Consider the following 14,095-nt stretch of genomic DNA (forward strand, 5'->3'; position numbering starts at 1 on the left):
CAAAAAAACAACACGTGCCACATGTGACCTTCTCACCATCTTTTCAAACTAACAGGATTGTGTGTACGTTTTATGCAAACAATGGCTTTATTTTACATATATTCAAAAGGTAAGGGTCTCGTGCAAGTGTCATTTTCAGTGTCTAAATTCACCACAATTGTGAATGTGTGTGAATGATTCTTAAATCTCTACTTGCAAACACTGCCATTGCTGGTGAGCCAATGGATGAGGAGAGTGACGCCATGATGTATGATATGATATACGACTTATTGGCCTAAAATATGTGTTCAGTTACAATAAGAGGAACAGTTACTAAATACCCTGAATTACTCTTAAATATTGTATTGAATGCACTGGGAGTATCATGATATCAAACAACAAAATGTTACGCTAAATAACACTATTGAGCAGACCATGACATTTTCTTACAGTGAATGCATTACTTGGCAATAGTATTTAGCAGTAAAAGATTCTAGCTGTTTTGACACCCTGGAATTTACAGTACAATTCAGAGAGCCCAAGATCCTTCATTTCAATGCAAATCAGTTGGGGTTTTTTCTTATTTTTTTTTCCAGATTTGCTTAACTGGTCGTGAGGGAGCAATTCAACATCAGAGAATCATAAAAAGTGTCTAAATATGTATTGCAGAAGAGGTGATAAAATAAAATGTGTATAAAATTGTATGTCATTTTATAGCTTAAAGCATACAGATGGTGATGTCTTAACACAGAGGAATACTAATGTTTTTTTTCTAATCAGGAGTATATCTTTTTACAGAAATATTGTATTAGGATTACATTTTTATTAGATTACAAATCTTGTCATGAAAATAACTGATATCCTTCCATGTCTTGTATTGTTTGCCAGCGTGATTCCACCACTAGAAATAACTTTTCCTATAACTTTTTTAGTGTACAATTTTTGTTTTTCCTCTTCCCTTTAAATATGGTAAAAATCATATACATAGATATGTCAGAAAACAGAACTCCTCATACTTCCTCCCAAACCTGGCCCTACTACCTCCTTCCACATTACTGTTGGAAGTACGATCATTCACCCAGTAGCCCAAGCACGCTGCCTAGGGGTCACACTCGACTCCTCTCTCTCATTCGCCCCTCACATTCAAAACGTATTAAACTTTTTTTCTGACGCTTTGTCCTCCGCAATATCACAAAGATACGCCCTTCCCTCTGTTGCTCGACTGCTAAAACTCTGACTCAGGCCCTCATTCTCTCCCATCTTGATTACTGTAACCTCCTGCTGTCCGGCCTTCCTGCCTCTCACCTGTCTCCCCTGCAATCTATACTAAACGCTGCTGCCAGAATCACTCTACTCTTTCCTAAATCTGTCTCAGCATCTCCCCTCATGAAATCCCTCTCCTGGCTTCCTATCAAATCCCACATCTCACACTCAATTCTCCTCCTCACTTTTAAAGCTTTACACTCTTCTGCCCCTCTTTACATCTCAGCCCTAATTTCTTGCTATGCACAATCCAGACCCTTGCGTTCTGCTCAACTATGCCTTCTCTCTACCCCCTTTGTATCTAAAGCCCTCTCCCGCCTTAAAACTTACTCACTGACTGCCCCACACCTCTGGAATACCCTTCCCCTCAATACCCGACTAGCACCCTCTCTATCCACCATTAAGACCCACCTTAAGACACACTTGCTTAAAGAAGCATATGAATAGCACTGTGGATATTCTGAACACATGATTCATAAAGCTTGGCCCCCTACAGAACTCCCTCCTACTGTCTCTGTACGTTTTTCATACCTACCAATTAGATTGTAAGCTCTTCAGAGCAGGGACTCCTTCCTAAATGTTACTTTTATGTCTGAAGTACTTATTCCCATGATCTGTTATTTGTACTATTTGTTATTTATATGATTGTCACGTGTATTAGTGCTGTAAAGCGCTATGAACATTAATTACGCTATATAAATAAAGACATACATACATATAAAATGTAACTCAGCTTTGATACTTGGTTATGATTATCAACAAGTGTGCCTTTTTAATGTACTGTACTTTCCATTGTAAAAATAGTGTAGGGGAAGAAATGTAGCAGAAAAAAATTGATATATACTGTTCTGTCACAGGCTTACAGTGGCTAATGAGTTGAGACAGGCAGTTTACGCAATTTATTTTCCTATACAAAATGGAGTCTTCTTCTAATTTCTGGTGTTTTAATTATAAGAACATGAACAGAAATAAAGGGGGGAAAACATTTTTGGGATGTGTAAAAATAAATAATAGGTAAGAAACAAATCTCTCTCACAGGGAGAGCAGTTGGGAGAACCTTTACCAGAGGCAGCAATCTCTAAAAGGAAGAACTGTAACACAGAGCAAGAAGGAAACAGTTTGGTCTGTACTAAGTACTTTCCAAACAGTGGAGCGGTGATGAATGCCATGTAATAAAGAAAAATCACAATCAAATAAAAAGTGCAAATTAAGGAGCTATCAATTTCCTACTCACAATGGAGCAGGGCTTATAAGCAAAGATCCAAACAGTGGCAGTATCAACCCTGCCTGGTGTGATGCATGTAGTCCCTTGAATCTCAAAGACAAGAATAGAGCCATAGTGCTGATAAACTTAGAAAAGATATATCTAAAACACTCACTCACAAATGGAGGCTTACACTTAGTCAGCGATTAAAAGGCATGGTATAGCAAGCTATAGTAGTAAGCAGTCAGTCGCGATCTCACCGCTACTGTATCCCATACACTTCAGATCCTCTCTGCGTCCGTCGTCACCGTCCAACATCACTTCCGGTCTCGTTGATTCGCCCGTTCCTCTCCGGAGACAGTGGGTTCTCTCCTCTCTCCGGATCCCGCGATGAGCCACACTCTATGTGTTTCGCTGTGCAGAGTGAGAAAGGAACATCCCAAAGCTTGAGGGGTAGAGAGAGAGGGGGTTCGTAAAGGCAAGAAAGAAAACAGGAAGAGGCCTGAACAGGAGACAGAATATATACGGTGTATTGTATGCTAAAAGGGGTAAAACAACACAATATACCGGCGTCTATATATACAATCTTAAGGTGATCACTGACCAATTGGTAGTAATGTCCTAAGTGTCCAAACAATGTCCAAAGATATTGATAGAAGTCTCATAGCATGTGGCGATAGACAAAAAGAAAATTCATAGTGTAACACTGACCTGAAACAAAAGGACAAACCCACTGACCACAAACGGCACACAAACCAACATGAAACACAGAATAGCTGAAAAATAAACTAGTGATATTTAATAAAATTAAAACAGACAAAACCAATGTCTAAAAGGAAGAACACAAGCTGGAAGGATCCCGTCAAATTGAAATCCTACTCACAACAATGAAGTCATAAACCGGCGTGATATGCAGCTTAGTCTCTCCCTTGGTTTAAGCCCCCGAAGGGGGACACCACGAGGTACTTGCAAGCCTCGGATGCCACTGTCACGTGCACTGATGCTTCTGTCTCAGTCCCGCTGGTCTAGTCACATTCATATGACGTGGCTGAAGCTTGCGCCGTCGCAAATAGTCTCTGTGTAGCACTATAGGCACGGCACTTAGCCGGAGACCTCTCAAAATTCCACAAATGCTCAATAGTGGAATAAAAGCTGCAGAAAGTCCACACTAATGTTCTTCTATGATTGCAAAGATTGTGTTTCTTTGCAATCATAGAAGAGCATTAGAATAGTGAAGAAAAGGGATTAAAAGCAACATGTGTATAAAGAATTCAACAGGTAAGTACACACTTTCTGCCATAAGTGAAATGAAACATGTAGTTGAAAGCACCTTACTAGGGACATTTCACCTTAGAGATGGCAGCTGAAACAGATGCATCTCTGGACTTTCCACTAATTAGTGACTAATGATGAACCATGGAAAAGGTCCTGCATACCCTAAGGATCCAGGAAGGAGGGAATACAAGTGCACAAATGAGTAGCGCTGGCTTGACTGTAGCTAGGATGGAATGTCCTGGTATGTCAGCAAATAGCAATGACTGGTCACTCCTATGCCTCTGGAATCTTAAAGGAGAGGAGATACATGGTATTGGTGTGCCAGTGAAACTGCCTGCCAGGCGTCCATAGCTGCAAACTCTGGCACCAAGTGGGAATAAAGGTGTCCAAGCAGTGGTTCCTGCATTCTTTTATATGTATACCATTGTACCCTGATCAAATGACTACAGTAATACAGAGTATACAGTAGGTGAAAGAAGGTGCAATTTGCATCTCTTAGCCAGCCAGGCTCCAATCCACGTCCAAGTGAATCAGCTAGGAGTACTGGATATTGGCAGCACCTGTGCCATTCCAGAGAGGATATCTCTCTAGTTCCTTTGTCAGCTGCAATCATGTGATTGATCGTGCCGAAGCTGCTTGAGGATCAGTATACAACAGTGCCTCACTGAATCACAGACTGACACGATATTAAACTCCTAAATGCGACTCGTAACCTTCCGCCTCTTCAGCTGTTCAAGTGGCAGGGTGTAATTACCTAGAGAAAACTAAGTGCAGATCACCCTAAACGTTTCGTAGCTGTTGGCCACTGCGTCAGGGGTTGGTTTGCACTAGGGTTGTCTGGCTGCATTTATAAAGGCCCTCTTAAAAGGGAGACTAGTCCATCTTTAAAGATTCCCAAAGATCAGGTGAATTTTGCAACCAGATGATATGTTGCAAGAGTGTGTGTATATATTGCAACACATGCAATTGGTACAATTGAATACACGTAAACAATAGTGTTACAAATGGAGCCAGACAATATAAAAAAAGACATAGTATCATGAATACATAATGTACACAATTTATATAATAAAAAATACATGTAAAATATACATTTATTAATGCAACCATTGTAAAACTGACAAGACTGCATGTAGTAGAATCATTTTTTTTTTAAAGAGAATGGAGGAAATTAATTAAACTATCGTGGAAATACCCAGACCTTCATTAAGACTGGTAGGGTAAATAGTTTCCAGTGTGAAGATCCAGAACATTTCTTGTCTACATGTACTATTAAAACTATTAAAATCTAGGCACCACCTAGAAGACCCAGGGGAATTGTTTTTAAACCCATAATTTTAAGATCCAATGGATTACCATTGTGATCATTTGTGAAGGGTCTGGATACTCAATGCATAGGACTTTTCTTTAAAATATTTCTCCTATGTTTAAGAAAGTGAACTCTCAAAGGGAATGTGTTAAATCCCACATAATTTAAACTGCAATTGCAGGAAAGTAAATAAACAACAAAATAGGTGTTACAATTAATAAACCCTTTAATTTTACATACTTGTCCATGTTTTGAAGGAAAGGTCCCTCATCTGTGTTTTAAGCGCTTGCATGTGATGCAGGAGACTCTCCACATGTAAAGTTCCCTGATGGTTTCTCAGCTAAGAAAGTAGTGGGACCTGTGAATGTTTATTTATTTTTTCGTTTAGACGGTGCTATGAAAGTTAAGATTTTTAGCTTTTTTATATATCATGAGGGTTTAGTTGAGATGTTATTTTTCAAAATGGGATTACAGGACAACACTTGCAAATAATTATTCAGAATATTCTTTATCTTGGATGTTGATTGTGAAATACCTGGTGATAAAAGTGGTTCGTGAACAGAATTAATTATTGCCTTTAGATTCTGTCCTTTTATCCTTTGTTAAAAGTTTGGGTCTATCCAGAGCCAATGCTCTATTAAATGATCTATCTACCTGTTGAATTCTTTTTAAACATGTTGTTTTTAATCCTTTTTCTTCAATATCAGTATAATGTTTGAATTTTATATGCAGATTCTGTGTGCTTTTTGCTTGTTGTCTCTGCCTAACCACTAGCATTTATACATCCATTTACATTGATTCCGAATATCCAATCTGAACCTGCTGAGAACGGTGCCACCCAGTCCACAGTAATCCTTCAGGCGCTCCAATACATGAACATTTTAAATGAAATATGTTCTAATGCATGCAATACACATCTTTAGCCTATTAAAAAACAGATAGATATGCAAAAGAAAAAGGAATTGGAGAAAGGAGAAAAAGAAAACATTAGATATTGTGTTCGAAAATCATTGAGACCTATTACAATGTTCCCTATTTTTTTCTGGAGAACCTATCCTTAGAAAAAACCCAAATTTTAATCTTTCTAATTTGTAAAAAAAAAAGTCTCCATATGATATTTAAGAAATGCACACACTTTCACTACATAGTATTTTAAAAATGGATCCATTGGTATATAAAACTGACGTTCTATATATGTTGGCTACCCTTAGATGGTAAAATTATTGGAGGGTAACCTATTCTGACTTAAATCAAGGTAACCTTTAATCTGGATATATAGAATCGAAAAGTAATTCATACTGTATGGCTAGGCGGAGAATGATCATAGAGTCCTGGGCAAGCCTGCAAAGGTGAAACGTGAGTAGAGTCTGAGAGTACGTGGACAGAGTGAGATGAAGTGTTCCTGTCTGCATTCTCCATCCAGGTACTGAACACGTTGATGTGACGATAACGTGGGATGCTAAAACAAGCCAAAGCGGTGAGATCACAGCCCAGGACTACAGATACACTGTTTCTATATGTTTTAAAGAGCATTCAAATTGTGCATTTTATTGTTTTATATATTTTGATACATAAAGAATATTGACAGACAGTCTGCACTATTGTCTGTCACACTGACCACTGTTCAAGACTGCCACAGATTGAGATGTTTGCTTATTTTGACTGGGAGTATTTGAGTAGGATTATTTACTAGCCCCAACATTACCTTTTCCGTGTAGGACATATTACACTAATGTGCATTTTTTTTTAATTTTTCATTGCCTACAGATTTTTAGAAACCAGAAAGTTATGCTACCTTATACCTGGTGGATTTTTAATGCAGATTTAAATGGTAAAAAGTGACTGACAAAGGCTTATAAACTGGTACATTGCAATCTGTGCTTAATGGAACTCATCCTCCTCCTTTTCACACTCCCCACATCAAAAGATGTTGCACTTGGGGCAATTACCTTAATAGAATGTTCATACATTGATGCTAAGAGGAGCAAAATTCTAATTTTAATGGCCAAAGCATCATTCAGTAGGCATCACAAGTGTCATTGAATGAATGACAGCTTTGCGCCAATGAAAGTAGAATATTTTTAAGAGCATTCACAATACCTGGCACACTGTCTTTTAGCTTCAACAACACTCTGTGAAGTACATTATGTAACTTCATGTCTCTAGTTCAGCAAATGACTGCTCGTTCAGACCAAACCCACACGTTTTACTTTCACGTTTTGAAGTGACTGGATTCACCCATTTCAGCCTTATATTTAAACATGAGTTGTCCAGTCTGCCTTTTCCCCTGAGTCCACAGACTACCTAAATGAGATATTTAATTTGAGCGCGGCTTCTCTTTTTCACAGGTGAAATACTAAATGAAGCATGAAAGGAGAAATGACTAGACATTTGTACCAAAATAATATTTGGTGAGATGTTAAACTAAAGACTTTCGAAGGTTGAAAAGAGAATTAATGTCCAACTTTCCTAAGTCAATTTAAAATGTATCACCTTTTAGCCTATCATTCAAAATGTGCTTTGTGAATTTATTACCAAGGAAACTAACATTTTATGATCATCTCCTCTTTCTGTGTTGGTAAAGTAGTTTTAAAGCCTGTGTTATTCCCATTATCTTGCTTTGCCATGCAGCTTACTTTAATAGGAATATTTGTCAGTGGCAGTAAAATATGTTCTAACCTTCTCCATTTAATAAACCATAAAACCTCTTAGTAACACCTTCAAAGATGAAGGGGTTAAAATAATAATAATTTAATAGAGTTATTCACTTAGACGAGAAGGCAGTAGTAAATGTGATCTGGATACTGTACGATATGGCCTTTATATTTCTCATAAAATATTTTCCTCAGCCATTTTTGATCGAAAATGGCCTTCGTGCCTCAAGTACATGGTGTGCAACTTAAACCATTTTTCTTGTTCTGATTAAAATTGTATAAATAATATTACAAGTTGCAGTCACTTTTTATTATTAAACTAAACGTGTGTATTCCAATTGAGAATGTGTGATAGCTGTATATATTATATATGATATACCTAGTGGGGAAGGTGGGGGTGGGGGAGAGCAAGGAAGGGACCCCTGCTCAGCTAGTGCCGTATGGGTAAATAATAATGATGTGGGGTCTGGTGCTACTACCGGGATATAGAGTTATATAATAGACCTAAGAGCAAGTACCCGGCTATTAGAGCACTCAGAGACCCCTAAATAGGGTAAGTGGGTTATTTAAAACTTAATTTGAAGGGTTATCAAATAAATAAGGTAGTAAATTTAAACGACGAACTAAACACTAAAATGTTGCCTGGGTCAGCTAAGTGTCATTAGTTATTTGTCATTTAGTTTGTAAGGGTTTCTGTCCAGGGTTTTGCCAGAGCTTCACCTTACTTGTCTGTTGTGGCTGTCTTGGTTCCTGGCAAGCTTCTTCCTGAACTTCCTGAATTGGCTGCACCTGTTCCAGGGCTTAAAATATCTGTCAGTGACTCCCCGCCCCTGCCTGAGCATTGTATGCATTACCTTGTGTGCCTGTCCCCCTTGTGTTCTGATTCCTGAGCCTGCCCTGTTCCTGAGCCCTCCCTGTTCTTTTAGATTCCATGTTGCCGACCTCAGCCTGTTACCCCGACCACCGCTCCTGTGCCGCCTGCCTTGACCCCAGCCTGTACCCGGACTTACACCTTTGCCGCCTGCCTTGACCTTTGCCTGGATCACAACTTCTCTAACAGGACTCTATCCCCTGGCTCTGGTCGGTTATTTTATACCCCTACATCAGCGCTGCGGGCCCGCTTCTTATTCAGAGACGAGAAACGTTATATAGTTGCAATCAGGGGTAGATTCCCTCTTAGGGTGTGTGTGCAACTGTACTGGAGCCCCAACAGGGATGTAGATAACTGAAGGGTTAAGGGCTGAGTAGTGGTGACTAGTTGCTCTTACAGCAATATAGACAAAAGCCCTCTAGATTCCTGGTAGTTGCACAGTTGAGAATCAAAGGAGCCCTAGAGATAAACAAATGTGGATTGTGTGAGTAATAACACGATTTCCAAATGTTATGGGGTAATGGGATATCGGTTTAGTTGTCCGCATTTATGCTGCGTATTTATGGCATACAAGAGACTGACTGTGGCAGTCTCCAAGAATCAGTTTGTTAATGCAGTGTGGAGGAATGAGCTAGAAAGTGACAGTCACACGGCTAAAATGTAACAGTGACTGTATTGTACACTCTCCCCCTTACGTCTCAATATTGGTATTGCAACAAAGTAGACCACATAGGCAACTTAATTTTAAAAAGATCTGCTCCAGCTCGGTATAGCTGGAGACATAATGAGTTTAGTCAGGGCTAGTTAACTATTGTGGTATTTATAACCTCATTACACACAACTGTAAATAAACTGGCCTCAGACGTCTGTATGGTCTCGATACTAGTACTAGATACTATATTATATATGTATAATATGTACATCAGGCCTGCACAACTCGTAAAGCGAGAAGGGCCGAACTGGTCCAAGGAAAAAAAATTTGGGCTGCACGGGTAAAATCATCATCATCATCATCATCATCATCATCATCATCATCATCATCATCATCATCATCTCTCCTCCAGCACCTCTCATCATCATCATCATCCTCATATATCTCCCCCAGCACCCCTCATCATCATCCTCATATCTCCCCCAGAACCCCTCACTATCAACCTTTGCGATACTCCCCATCTATCTCTCATACCCCCCTCTCTCCCCCGCACCCACACACATAATACTCCCTCTCCACATCAAACACACAATACCCCCCTGCACACCACACACATCCCAAATCCCTCCTGCACCTCACATCACTCTCCCCCCGCACCTCACATCACTCTCCCCCCCTGCACCTCACATCACTCTCCCCCCCTGCATCTCACATCACTCTCCCCCCTGCACCTCACATCACTCTCCCCCCCTGCACCTCACATCACTCTCCCCCCTGCACCTCACATCATTCTCCCCCCGCACCTCCAACCACCCTCCCCTGCACCTCCAATGACCCCCCCTGCACCTCCAATGACCCCCCTGCACCTCTAATGACCCCCTTCACCTCCAATGACCCCCCTTCACGTCCAATGACCCCCCCTGCACCTCCAATGACCCCCCCCTGCACCCCCAATCACCTCCTGCACCTCCAATGACACCCCTGCACCCCTAATCACCCCCCTGCACCTCCAATCATCCCCCTGCACCTCAAATCACCCCCTACACCTCCAATCACCCCCCCTGAACCTCCAATCACCCCCCCTGCACCTCCAATCATCCCCCCTGCAACTCCAATCACCACACTTCAACTCCAATCACCCCCCCTGCACCTCCAATCACCCCTCCTGCACATCACCTCCCCTGCACCTCACCCCCTGCACCTCACATCACCCCTCCTGCACCGCACCTCCCCTGTACCTCACCTCCCCTGCACCTCACCCACCCTGCACCTCACCCCCCTGCACCTCACCTCAATGCACCTCACCTCACTGCACCTCACATCACCCCCCTGCACATATCCACGTTGGGATCAGGGGGGGAGCGGCCGCAGAAGAGCTCAGCTGGCTGTGACTTCCCCCTCCGTCCCACGTTGCGAAGGGAGCAGGGAGGGGGAGCGGGCCCTGCGCATGCGCGCCGGGACCGCGGGGAATCGCCGTCATTTTTTTTTAATCTCATCGCGGGCCACACAGAGAGGCCAGGCGGGCCGCATGCAGCCCGCGGGCCATATGTTGTGCAGGCCTGATGTACATAGTATCTGCACACATTAATAGTAATGCAACACCCTCTTACATTTCTACACCTACCACACCATTGGTATACACTCCCACACAGACCTTTTGTAAAGCGCTGTATAAACTGTGGGCGCTTTATACATTTATATTTACATACACACACACACCACTAACATTCAGGGACCATTTAACACCTTAACTCATAAATCGAATACTGCACAGGGGGGAGGGATAGGCTTCAGTCTGATACATTCCAGGATGCACTGTTTTTAAATTAAAACCTTTCTTACTTTATCCATTGTAACACCGCCGGAAGAAGAGATTAGTGTATCTTGAAAGCTCGCACAAATCAAAGCATTTAGTTAGCCACAGAACCGTATCGTCTATTCGTTTTTGATAATATATGTACATATATCTTTTTCTAGTAAATTGCAATGTTGAAGAAAAAATGAGTGAAGAATATGTGTGAAGAAATTCCTTGGTTAACTATGGGCCCTTTTCAATAGGCATTCCCCTTCATTTTTGCAACGTTTCATAAAGTTTTAACATTAGGAATGGATCAATCATGCAGGGCGGCAGAAACTGTGAAAGCACAAGCAAAAGGCCATACATTTACCAGAAGAGGTAATTCATGCATAAGTACAAAAGAGGACAGTCAGAAATTCTCACAACAAAAATCAGAATCAAGAGTTCTATGAGGAAAGCCACAGATAGCACTTACACTGTACAAGGTTATATGGTAATAACCTGTTATAGTAATAAGCATGGGAATTGTGTGTGTGTGTGAGTGTGAGTGTGAGTGTGAGTGTGTGTGTGTGTGTGTGTGTGTGTGTGTGTGTGTGTGTGTGTGTGTGTGTGTGTGTGTGTGTGTGTGTGTGTGTGTGTGTGTGTATATAAAACATTTAAAAAAATTAAGTTACTGTAAATAATATATATCTATATCTATATATATATAGATATATATTATTTAACTTAATTTCTTTTTAAATGTTTTCACTATATTTATTAGGGCACTTTGGTTTTTAACCAGTTTTAACTGCGCTCTAACTAACACATAGCCCTTAGGGTCCATTAAATCTAGGCTACTAATGTGATTGACACGGAACGGCAGACCACCGGTACCAAAAACAGTGGGTCACTGGTGCGCTCAGACTGTCCAGACTCCGCCTGCCATGAAAGTCACTCGGTCCTACTGACCACGAACGATTGCCGCTCGGGCTAGAGCAAAAAGGTGCCCAAAAACCTACATGGACAAATCCTAACATACTGTGTTAGGATGGTAGCGTCACCACCCAGGACCACTAGAACCCACCGCAAGAGCTATGCCCTTCCATTCTTTTAGATTATAGGCTCGTGTGGGGAACAGTAAAAGTGCAGTGCTCAAATGTAAAATATAGCACTCACGGACAGATATAGAATGCTTACAAACCATATGCAGTCGATAATGGTGGTCAATGGAATTGCAAGCTGGAAATCTCCTCAAAAAGAAAACAGAGAAAACATGGCAGAAAATCATTTATTTACAAAAAACATAACAAGGAGGGTTGGGAATCAAGAATAGACTGGGAGAGTGTAAGTTGATTCCCTACCCTTCTCGTTCTGTCTTTAAAAAAAAAAAAAATTACAATGTTATGCCATGTTCTCCTCTGTGTTTTCTTTTTGAGGCGATTTCCAGCTTGCAGTTTCATCGACCACTATTGTCTACTACAGGGGTGCGCAAACTGGGGGCAACATTTTCCAGAGGTCCACAACTCTTACCCAATGCATTTAAATGATATGCCGGGGGACCATGCAAGGCCTATGCAACTTCCCTTACCTTCAGTCAAATGACGCCGTGATGTCACGTTGCCATGGTAACGTGTCCCCGCACCGTCATTTGATACCACAGACAAGTTAAGGAAGGGGGGGACATTAGCAAGGGGGGAGAGCAGGCAGGGAGGTGCAGGGGGGAAAGTTTGCACACCCCACGTCTACTGCATATGTTATTAGGCATTCTATATCTGGCCGTGAGTGCTATGTTTAATTTTTGAGCACTGCACTTTGATTGTTCACTCACTCATTTGCACCTTGTTTGTTAGATTCACTCAGTTAAACGGTACTACTGCCATATCTTAGAGGCAGCACTGAGGAGAACTATTTACTTTTTATCACTTTATTTTATACCCTTGTGAGTGTGTGTTTCTGTTTGCGCTCCTTGTATCGTCTCTTGTGGGGAGCAACAACTTTTTCTTGTACCCTGGTGGTTTCTGGGGATACTGGGACCTCTGCTAACTTAGAGGGTACTAGGGCTCTCAGAAATCACACAGTAATTAAACAATACCAGTATACACACCTTAAAAATCTCAGCCTGAACTCATACCCTGGTGGTCTCTGGAGACCTCTGCTAACTCAGAGGAACCCACTGCTCCTACACAGGGTACACTCCCACCACTCCTGGTAATCCCTGACTCACACAAGGAGTAAATCCCACTTCAAGGACCAGCATCCCTATCTATACTGTTGCTTAAGTATAATGGAACCCAAGACAAATGCTAAGGTCACAGAATTCCCAGTAAGAACCCTAACCAATGACACAACATACAGTTAATACTAAGCTTAAAATCCATGTAAGCTAATAACCAATCACAACAATAGAGCAAGGGGTTAAAGGAGCAATTCAAGCAATATACTATATGTGTGATTTTTCAAATACATCAGTGTGATGGGAAGGGATAACCAGGCTCTCAAATGAAGGTTAAGCCCGTTTTTGGTTACCCCTGACCTGTGTTTAAGGGTTCAAGAGAGTTAGCTCTTCAGCCCAGTAACATTGTATGTTCCAACTGTACTTTGTGTATTAAAAGGGATTGCTGGGGGATGATTTTGAGAAGGAACTTTTGTTAGAATGTGCCTACTGTAGGTAGTTGTGGTCCGGAGTTGTCGGTTCCCCTAAAAATGTACTCGGGAATCATGCCTGATTTCCGGATACATGTAGGCACATTGTCCCGGCATTATCTCCCTTTGAAAACGCAAGCACGACTCACCACTAGGGTACCATGCTCCAGCATAGCCCAGAAAAGTGAATGGGGCACAGGGATGAACAAGTGTCCCTGTAGGTGAGGGGATCCCTAGGTTAAGGGGGGTACCCCAGCTTAATTGGGTGACCAATAACGTGTATTGGGTTTGTGGGTGCCACACAATAGTGGTAGGAATAAAGTATATCTTTCTTATTCTATTCCCCATACCCAGATACTTAGAAATGTATTACAACCATGCTTTATTATTGTACTGTATTGTATTATAAAGTTATGTACTTGGGACTTTCAGAACCGATTCCCAAACAGACTGCCAGGCGTCATA

General features: G+C 41.4%; 1 protein-coding gene and 1 long non-coding RNA gene across 3 annotated transcripts in view; one reads left to right on the forward strand and one right to left on the reverse strand.

Annotated features, from left to right (window-relative positions):
- PLXDC2 (plexin domain containing 2) overlaps positions 1 to 14,095 on the forward strand; it is a 656,766-nt gene that overhangs the window by 129,420 nt on the left and 513,251 nt on the right. The gene's annotated exons all lie outside the window — the stretch shown is intronic.
- LOC142488764 (uncharacterized) lies at positions 1,779 to 3,453 on the reverse strand. Its single transcript, XR_012799643.1, has 3 exons — positions 3,330 to 3,453; positions 3,051 to 3,157; positions 1,779 to 2,891 (listed from the first exon to the last, which is right to left on the reverse strand). It is a non-coding gene; the product is annotated as an uncharacterized LOC142488764 (long non-coding RNA).

This window comes from Ascaphus truei, chromosome 2 (genome assembly GCF_040206685.1).
Source record: "Ascaphus truei isolate aAscTru1 chromosome 2, aAscTru1.hap1, whole genome shotgun sequence".
Lineage (NCBI taxonomy): Eukaryota > Metazoa > Chordata > Amphibia > Anura > Ascaphidae > Ascaphus > Ascaphus truei.